The following is a 10,885-nucleotide window of genomic DNA, read 5'->3' on the forward strand; positions in this document are numbered from 1 at the left end:
TCATTGGATAGAATAATCTACTGCAAACTATAGTTCGTCTATAAAAAATTTTACTTCTCCTTATTATTTTATATTCTCTATCTTATCTTCAAACACGATGATTCAGTAATTAATCAAACATCATTATATTTTTTTCACCTTTCATCGTTACAAAAATTTTTCCAACTCCAAAAACTTTGTTTTGGTTAGAAACCGCGGGCAGAAGTGTAACAATTCTCACATTACCTGTGCGATCGTGTAGAAACACGTCGACGAAATGCCGTTGGGCGTCGTTGTCCCGTAAAAATGAACCATGGACGAGAGATCTGGGACGATGGAAGTCGGTGATGGGCGACAGCTCGTTCACGGTACCAGCGAAATCGGCCGGTTTCGCGGATGCGATCCGTCAGATCGGATCTGTCTGACACGATTATTACGTGACGATATGAGGGAACCTCGTGTCGCTCTGGAAACGCGGTTGTATTCAACGTGGAGAACTATACTGGACTCCATGGAGTATTTTTCACGCGTGACGTGGCGTGTCGAGATATCGAATAGTTTTATTTCACGATGAAATTTTTGTTCGATGGCAAGCTATTCGAAGATGTTTTATTTATTTTCGTTTTAATGAGAATAAAGTCGCTTTAAAAATAATAAAAATATGCGGAATGATTTAGGTTTTGAATCGTTATTATTTTTTCGTTCTATCTTTCAAAATACTTGTTCGATAAACAAAGTACTCAAAAGATATTATTTTATTTCCATTTCGTGTTATCCTCAAATAGATAGATAGATAGGCAAAAGATAGGTAGATTGCTTATTAAAAGGAAAAATGAGATAATTAATAAATTAATAAATTAATTAATAAAATACTATAAAAATGAATAAAAAATACGCAGAATATTTTAGATGAAAACGAATCAATATATTAAAGAATGGAGATATCATTTTTTGGCTCATTCTTTTAAAAAAACTATCTTATTTATATTTGTTCCACGTGATTACTACGATTTTTTTTCAACTATTTGTATTATTTATTTGCGGTTGTATGGTTCCGTGTTATAAAACTCGTTACTGCCCTCTTGAAATTGGCTCCCTTGTTGCACACCCGAGCCACTTAAACTCTATATCCTTTGCCACGTTACAATTAGGGGGAAATGTATGTTACACCTGGGTCTTATAATTTTCTGCGCTTTTTGTACCTAATATCTTGTACCTAAATATCGTCATTTTTATGCTTACTTTTCTTCTACCTCTATAAACATAAACTTATTTTCAAAATAAATTCAAATGCATCGATTATCAATTCCTCTTCTGAAATGTAGATGAATAAAAATTTAAAAGATCGAACAAGTATCATTTTACTCGCGATTCGATCGATATTGCTTGAAGAAGCATCGCAGGATCCATTATTAATAGTCACGCGAAAAATGAATAAACATCGCGGTCGAAGTTCTCTAATTTCGAGTAGGGGAGGAAAGTGGGCCATCGTGTGCGTCCGAGACGACACACGTGCCACGGTTATTTATACGGCAGACGGTCGGGCAAGAAAGAGGCGACGTTTAGGACATGCGCGAAAAAGGGGCAAAAGAAGGAACGGATGCGACCGAGAGACGGTAAGAGGGATGATGGAGGAATGGAAACGGTGCAATCCCGATGGAACCAGAATTAGAATGACTCACAGGATTATTTGTGTTTATGTAATTCGAGAAATTCGACACGGTGGAGGGACGGTGACGTTATACCAGCTGTATTTCGCTCGTGAACCGGCCGAGTTATTGCATTGGTTTTCGGTATCGGAGGACCACGGTATCACGTTGCATCTTTGATTTTTCGAAATTAGATTTTTAAGATCGGTTGGATCTTGATCCATTGTCCATGGAATTAACATATCGGTATATGTCACGATATTAAATTATGCCTTGTATCACGACGATCGAAAAAAAAAAAAAATGAGAAAAAATCGAATCTACATATTATTATATCTAATATTAAATACAAGAAATGTAGAAAAATAGAACGAAGATATTACACCAATACTTTCAAAAAAAAAAATGTGAATCGATTTCTTCCGAAATGTATTTGAAAAACCATCATCGCTCTATATGTCTCTCTCTCTCTTTCGTTCGATATATCAAAATGTATTACTATTACGCGACATGACAGCTGCACTCTCCTCCAAATTTCTTCCCCATCCGGTCGGTCAAGCTTCGGGATTCCACTGGTAAAGAGCAATTAAACCGTACTCGGCCACCCTCCTTCGAGGTCGGTCTCGATGACAGCTGCATCTCGCTGTCAATCAGTGTCCTCTTCTCGTTTCTGCGGGCGGTCAATTAAGTGGACGGTAACTCAATCCTTGCGGATGTCCCCACCATTTTATTTCGAGTCTCACGAGAATAACGAGGTGGTGGTAACTCAATTTCACGAGGCGTACGCGCGCTGTTTTTGTCAGCGACGTTTATTCTCGGCCTTCGTTCCCGGATTTACCGAATAAATAAGCTTTTCCAGTCGGATCGGTGGGAGGGAAGGGGAGGGAAAGGGAGAAGGTCTACCGAGTTGGAATAATTTAATCGCACGTTCAAATGTATATACTTGTAATACCGATCCCGAGGATCGTTTGTAACCGACTCCTATGCTAAGATAAAGTGGCTGCATTTATTTTGCGATCCGTTTGAACAGGGGTTGACTGGAAACGTTAAGTAACTTAAGTGCAAACGTATTCGGATGTTGATAAATCTATACCCTCGGTTATTTACCCGACACGTTGACAACCGAATAAATCGAAATCTCGGGCGAAATAAGCACTTAGCTTTTCAAGGAAAACGAATCGTTTTGTGATACGAGGGTGGTTTTGGAAATGTATCGATAGTCGAATTTATGCACAAGTAAAAAAATGTTATATATAGCTACGTTGTATATAGCTTAGTTTTCGAGTTGTGGATTGAAGAAAATCTTTGAAGTATTTATCTCAACATACAAATTATTAAATTACGCATGATATTTATGCAAAATTTGAATGTATAAAATGACGTGGAAAAAGATTTTAAGTATGGTATGCATTATAATATTTGAGAAATAATTTAAGAAATCTTGTTTGATTATAAAAATTTTATTTTACGTGTTCTTCGAGTAAATATTTCAAAATCATGAGATTTTGGAGTAGAAGATTATAAGATGGATTCATATCCGGACTTGATATTCATACTTCATTCATTCATAATGTTCTTTGTTAAGAATTTTAATGATCCATAATTAGAAAACTAAAATATATACAAGATATTGCTCATTTGCCGCGACAATCATATAACTTAAAAATTACGATTTTAGAAAAGACTTCTAATTATGTAATTATTTCAAATAAGAGATTACATATTATTCATACTATACAAATTCATCCCCTAAGATATTGACATATATTTTTTTTGAAGAATCATTTTGCCAGACTTTGAAATTTGTCTCGATAAAAGTAATTAGGCCCCCAGCGTCTTACGGATTGAGAGTAAAGGGCTAAAGATTTCCTTCTTCACCGTACAAATAAAATCAGTGTCCCCCAGAAACCCAACGGCGCGCTCATTTCTGGGGATCTTTTCAAACGTAGGAAGATCTGTGTTTAGGGGTGTCATCGCCACTGGATACTTTCCAATTACGTTGGACAAGATTTCGTAGGTTCGTTGATTCGTGGATAATCCGTGCTTTGGTGCTCCTTATTGGATTAGGGGTCGCAGCGAGCGGCCAAATGACAGAGTATGTATTTCAAATTAAAATTCTTAATTATGGGACAAAAGTGGGAGAAAGTTAGCCCGTGCTTTTACGAGTTTTTGGAAAGTTTTGTATACCGAGGATCGCGTGGAACACACGCGTCACTTCGTGAAATTGGATGATGCATAATTGAGGGTGAAACAATAATTGAATAAATTTAATTTTTCGAAGTAATTCGTCTACTACTGTTCCTCGTTCGAGGTTGTAAAACGGTGCAACATTGAGAGCAAGTTTCGAAAGACTGTTATTTAAATACAACGAGGAATTATGAGACACGGTTAACTTAGTCTTCGGTTTAATGAACCGTGATTAATATTTCACCGTCCTTTCGAGTGTTACGTGATGAGTTTGAACACGATTAGCGTTACGATGGAATCTGTCGATGCATAATTAAACGGAGACTGTAAGTGAATGAAAATAGAGCAACGAGGAGAGCAATCGAGTTTGAACGTTTTATCGGGTTTCATTTTTAATGTATGCACTCGTTTCTGTCGCGAAATTATACTAGTATCTGTTTGCAGTTGAAAAATAGAAATTAATAAATTTCAGATAGTCGATTAAGACGAATCGGTTAAAACAGTCTTTTAACAGTTGCAATAATTCAATTTCTAACATAGGCATCTTCTAACATCAAGTCTCAAATCTGCTAATTCGCAATTTCGTCTTTAAACGATCTTCATCCATGCTTTAACATGTTCTATATAGTAAGAAAAACAATTGTAAAAAGATATAAAATGACGAAATTCAAAGCAACAGCTGTATATATTAATATTAATACTCGTACTGAATATGCATATAAAAAAAATATTTGAAAACTTTTTTGTATCTTTGATATTTTCAAAAAAAAGAATCACGATACGCGTCATAAGATAAAAAATTCTCATGACATGTTCGTTCGCACGTCAATCGCATTGTATTAAATAGAAACGAATTTGAAGAGTCCAATAACGACGATGTTACCTCTTCCCATTGTTGCTCGTTTCACACTAATTTCTTTCTATAACCCTCACGTATATTTTGGGGTGAAGATAATTTTTCGCTCAATTCCCTTTTCTCGAACTCGCCTCGCTCTCATTAATTTCTCCACGCCTTTATGATTCGTTCCGCTTTACACGAAACCTCCGCCGGCTTCTCCGTTCGATCCTCCCCAAACGCGTCTCAATTATTTTCCCTCCTCGCACAGCCTTTCTCTCCCGATCCTTTCTGGCCGGCTGATAAGTGCATTAGGTGAACCCGGAAATTGGTAGACATCCCGTGGTGTGTACGCACATTAACCCCACCGTTCGGTTCTCGTCGTTTCAGTCGCGAGCCGGAGGGGTCGGCCGTCAAAAAAGAAGAGGAAGCTGGGCTTTACGTGGCCCAGCCACCGGAGAGATGAAGTCCACGTGCACGATGTATATCAACAGATTTTAACCTACATACACGCGTCGGGTCTCGCCCTCGAGGAATGCTTTTAGTCTCTCCTCGCTCGAATATCGTCGTCGAACGATTTCGCGTTAACTCGTCGCGGGAACGTTCTCTTTTTCTCCTGTCTTCCCTTTATTTTCTTATATCCGCCGTTAAATTCACGGCTCGTAACACCGATAATATCATAGGGGTTACTTTCTACACATTTGGCCGGCATATGACACGGCATTTGGCTTCCTCTTATTTTACGTCAATTTACTCGAAATAGTTTGGGGTTCTTTTGATTCGTGTGCAAGTTAGTTAATTAAAAAGGATTATATCAAGTTTAGAGCAAGCGTTAAAGCAGCTGAAAATATTTCTTAATAAATTTCATTTTCTTTCGAAAGAGTAAACAAATAATAATATTTGTGCACGAAGAAAATATCGTTTAAAGAAGGGGCAAGCGCGAATCACGAAACACACCAAAAAGTAATGGAAACATGGCAATGCCATTTGGTAGGAAAGATCTCTTAACAGAGATCCCTTTTCCCATTGCGGCCACATTTGTCACCGCGATTCGACAGACATCCGGACACGCACATATGTGGACATCATTTTCGACCCCTAATTCGCGCGTAACCAGAGAGACAACGACTCCCGCGCTTCCTCCACGGGTCGTTAGGCTTTCGAGAACGGTGTGTTGGCCTCTCCATTGGCCTTTTCACCGTTCCACCCTCTTGAGTGCCACCGTCGATGAGTATTATAAGAAATTGGCGGTGTAACGTGCGTGTTGATAAAAATCAGTTGGCCACGCGAAAAGGGCATCCGGGGATCGGTCTCGGGAGTGTAATAACCCCGTCGCATTATCGTTATCCTCGACAGATACTTTCATTGATATCACAGCTCTCTCGGCTCGCGTGTCTAGATTCCTCGTGGCTCGTTGTCGCGCTGAATTTACTCGCGTATAACCGAGGAGTCCGCCTCCTACACATTGTAAACATCTTTTAACGATTATTGCCGCCTGTAAATCGTGCATCCCGAACGTTTCGTGTGCTCCTCGTCGTCGGTGAGCGCGATGACGTAAACGTTTTTGGCCGTTAAATCGTTGAATTATTCTTTTTCTTTTCGAGTCCACGATTCGGATGATGGCCATTCACTTTGTCGAGTGAATAATTGGTATCGGTTATTATCGCGTTGAATTTTTGGAAATTTATTTTGGAGATCTCGAGAATATTTAGTCATCTGGTTGGGTTTAGATTGGAAGATAGAAGATCCTGAGAATTTTGAACGATTAAAATTAGATAATCATGATCTTCGAATCTGATCTTGGAAGAGAAAGAGAGAAAATAGTGATTGCACTTTCCAGGGATACATTGTGTTAAGCGCGCAATATTCGGTTCAATTCAAGACTGAGAATTCTAAAATATAGATTCGGAGAAAAGAAGTTCTGCAAATTCTGTTTTTGAACGGTATAAATAAGAGTCGTTGTTAGAGCGTCGATTATCCGAATTAATTGGAAGATAATTCTATTGGAACAAATTGGATAATTGGTCAGAATCAAATAAATATGAATATTTATCACGTATAAAATATAATAACAAAAGTAGTTTTTAACTTATCATTTCAGAATATATAAACATTTTTAGATACAGAAATTTAAATGCACATATACACATATACATCTTGTATTCGGATAATCAATCGGTCATTTGGATAATCGAAATTCGACGTTCCATTCTATGAATCTTTTTAAATGCAAATCTCTATCCAATACCGAATCATTGATTCGCGATTGTAATTACAAACGATTCGTCATCGTTGAATTATCTTTTCCCACGGAATAATATTATACCAATCTGATAAATAATAAATAACGGAACGATGTATCGTAACGATAAGTCAGATACGATATTTGCAGTCATCACGATTTCTGCGGAATATTTTTTATTCAATTCGATTTCTCTCTTTCGTAATATGGAAACAGGAGCACGCGGAATCCGCGCGATGGCACTCGGTGTGACGCATGGTTTCGAAAAACGCGCCCCCGCAGTTGCAAATCGTCGGTCGACGCGCGAGAAAAATAGAAGCTCGCGACATTTTCGAGGAGCCTGGAATACGCTCGTTAATTTTAACGATCCCATCGAATCGACGATGGCATATACCCCCGGTGCCAACGATGACGACTCACTCCTCTGCCTCCTCATTTTCCCTCGCACTTTACTCGCTTGTATACGTTTCACATTTTGATTCGATTGGTTTGTAGCCACTGCACGTGAATAGAATAGTGGCGCCGCGAAATACCGACCCCTGCTCGACGTTCGTCAAACGTGGCTCCGAGTATTTTAGGCCATCCGACTTCCGGCCTCTCTTGATGGACTAATATTTCACTTTTTGCTTTATGACATAGGGTAAATAGCTCTCGTTTAACGAACGTTTAGTTACGACCTGAAAGGTTTTGAGTCGTTTTTTCGAATTAAGATTTGTAGAGAGTTGATTATTTTTTTTTTTTTTGTTCAGATGAAACTTTCAATAATATATTTTTATTTTATTTATTTATTTTTAATCTTTTGTAATATTAAAATTTAATTGTGGCAGTCGTAACTTTTTATCTTAATCTATATTTTATTATTCTTTGACGGATTATAACGGATTATATTTTTAACGGATTATATAACTTTTCGGATAACCGGATTGTTTATCTTAATTGCTGGTTGGTAGAATAATTTTGGAAAATATGAATATTATCTTTCAAACGTTCTACTCGTAGTTTCATCAAAATTTTTTCCTTTTTTCGAAAAGCAGAGAGGATAAAGTAGGAACGAGTTAACACGACGCCGTGTATATCAGTGGTCGCCGATTCACGATGGGGTCAGACCCCAAAAATTCGCTTTAAAAGTTCACACTGCGCCACAGGAATTTATCGTGGTCGCCTCTCGAGTGCTCTTAACGAAATTAAACCTGTTCAGTACTGTGCAGAATGTTCACGATGATTGTGTCCACCGTGAAGCGTTTGGACCGAAATCTCGAACGATCAGTGGTAACCAATTTTCTCGCGAATTGTAAAACTGGTTGAAATTTTGTTTCCATTATATTGGATTTGAAAACTGTTACAGTATCGATTTCGATTCTTTAAATAGTTATGGGAATTATTTCGATTAACTATTTTCTATTCTATTTAATTTTCTTCTATATTCTATTTTATTCGTTTTAAAAATCTGTAAATATCATAAAATCATTAAATGTATATTATATTAATCGTACAATAATATATCAAGATTTTTCAAGATATTTTATTCCAGTAGTTTCATTGTTCAGTTTTAAAAGTTATTGTACAAAAGTTATATGTAACATATTTTGATTATTTAAAAGAATATCATTTAATACTGATTAAAGCTAATTTTTTTTTATTAATCATATTAATATTTTTTATTAATAACAAACGAATATAATTATTATAAAATAATATAAAATGTTCGATGTTGATCAATATTAAATGATTTCCTCCTCGTTATATAGTTAAGAAATAGATACTTGAAAATCATAAATTTTTTTATAATTCAAATGCATTTTTTAAAAAAAAATTAAGAAAGAATGTTTGATTCATTCTGATCGATGTGTCAAAGAACAGATTTGTTTTCCTAATCCTCGATACTCTCAAAATTTATCCAGGCTCTTTGAACAATACAGTTTCCCGGAATACCATCTGTCGATGATTCATTCGAAGGCATTTCCAACCGGAAACATGTGTTGGCTTTTCACCATCGATCCCACGAGAAGTCCATGGAAAAACGATACCTGAAATCGCGGTCCTTTCAGGTTCCATTGTTGTGGTTACTGTTATGTTTTCGATCCATCCACCAAGGATGAAGTGCTATTTCGCCACTCTCGTACGAGAATATATTTCAAGGGAGGTGGATAGGCACACGCTCATCGTACCCCTTTCATCCCTCGTCACGACCTCTTTTTCTCTTGCTCAAATTTCGTTATTTGTTTTCGAGGGTGTTTGAAGATCGTATTTACCCTCTTATATGCACTCAGACTCTCTTGACCGAGCTATCTTCCTTCTTTAAACGGTTTTCGTAGATTTTTGTGATGTCTGACAGGTGAGGAAGAAGAAACACTCGTGGTGAATTTATCGAAAAGATTTGGTTTCAATGATCTCGAAATGTTGTTTAAGTTTTGTAACGAATAGTATGATTAATCTCGATCATTATTCTAAAGAAATAAGATAATACAAATTTCACAAAAAACGGGAGAAATTCGTGTAACGAGGAAAGGGAAACGAAAAAGATTTGCTGGCAAATAATTTTCTAGCGAAAACGTATGGACGCAATCGATAATTAGAAGTGACATGTACGGGTAACCTAATAAGCTCGCGTGAATGAAAATCTCGTTTTACCCTTCGTGATTCGTGGCGTGCACCTGATCCGAGAATCGGAAACGAACGTGTAGTTGAATCGGAGTCATGCATACACGGGGTATAGATGCACGCAGACTGTCGCGTGACTTGAGAACGCTTAAATCGCGGTAATTAGAGAGGTAGAGAAGAAGAAGAAGAAGAAGAAAAAAAAGGATAAGCCAGAAACGAGGGAAATCAAGCGGAAACACGGCGTCACGGCATCACGGCACGTGTCACCGAGACCACGTGTCTCGAAGGAAGTAAGCTCGCAAAACAACCCTTATCGTCTTTGTATCGTTTTTTCTGTCCCTTCTAATGAGTTCCAACCGGAAGGAAATTTTTTGGACTTCCTTTCTTTCTGTCGTGCTACTTTTAGGGTGACTGCACAAAGTACTTGCAAACAGTTGCACTTGATATAGTAGTTTATATAGGTCCAAGTATTTTTGATATTATAAAAATGAAATGTAGAAGAAAATTATAATTGATAGAAAATTAGAACATCAATATTTGTAGTTATTACAGATATATATTTAAATATTCAATAATGCTTTTAAAAATGAATTTTTATCAATACTTATATTTTTTAATATTTTTCTTAAGACGAGAAAAACATGATTTATTCTAAAATGTATTTAGGAAGATAGATTTAAAACTGGAAGACTAGGATAAAAAATTTTAAACGAGATTCCCATCACTATGATTCCAAAATTATTCAGCACGTAGCTTGCTTGTTGATTATAGTTCATATTCATCAATGACAATAGTATATAGGCAAACGAAATAATATGTATTTCGTATATAATATGTATATATACTCGTGTTATTCCATAGAGGATCAAAAATATTTATTATATACACGCACGAATATTCACTGTATATCCCGCTAAGTACAATAAGCTTAACCCATCATAAAGACACAGATATCTCGCTTCGCATATTTAAATATAATTAATCGAGTAAATAACGAAAATTGCTTTAAGTAGGTTTGAAACTGATTGGCACATCGTATCCTCCAATTATGAAAAAAGAGAAAAGGCGATACGATATCGTCGAAAAAACGATGCCTCCATCGTGGAAAGAAGGGGATTAATATTAGGTAATTAAGTTAAAGTTGGAAGGAAGCGCGGACATTTTAAAGTAATTAGTAATTGTCGTGCGGCCGTAATTAGCCCGGTAGTACACCGTTTCCTTCGTCGGCTTTGTTTAATCGACTCGAGGGCGCGTCTCCTTGGAAAGGAGTGGTGGTGGTGGCGACGCATTCGAAGAATAAAAGAAAAGTCGTCGGATACTCTTCCTTCCTCCCCTCTTAACGAACAATCGAGCGAAAATTTACAATGTCGTCGGGCGTGGGCCGCTTTGCGA

At 37.0% G+C, this 10,885-nt stretch overlaps 1 protein-coding gene across 1 annotated transcript in view; it reads left to right on the plus strand.

Annotated features, from left to right (window-relative positions):
* LOC102672095 (3-phosphoinositide-dependent protein kinase 1) overlaps window positions 1-10,885 on the plus strand; it is a 486,800-nt gene that overhangs the window by 18,547 nt on the left and 457,368 nt on the right. The gene's annotated exons all lie outside the window — the stretch shown is intronic.

The sequence above is a fragment of the Apis dorsata genome, unplaced genomic scaffold, assembly GCF_000469605.1.
Source record: "Apis dorsata unplaced genomic scaffold, Apis dorsata 1.3 scaffold_42, whole genome shotgun sequence".
In the NCBI taxonomy this organism is placed as follows: domain Eukaryota; kingdom Metazoa; phylum Arthropoda; class Insecta; order Hymenoptera; family Apidae; genus Apis; species Apis dorsata.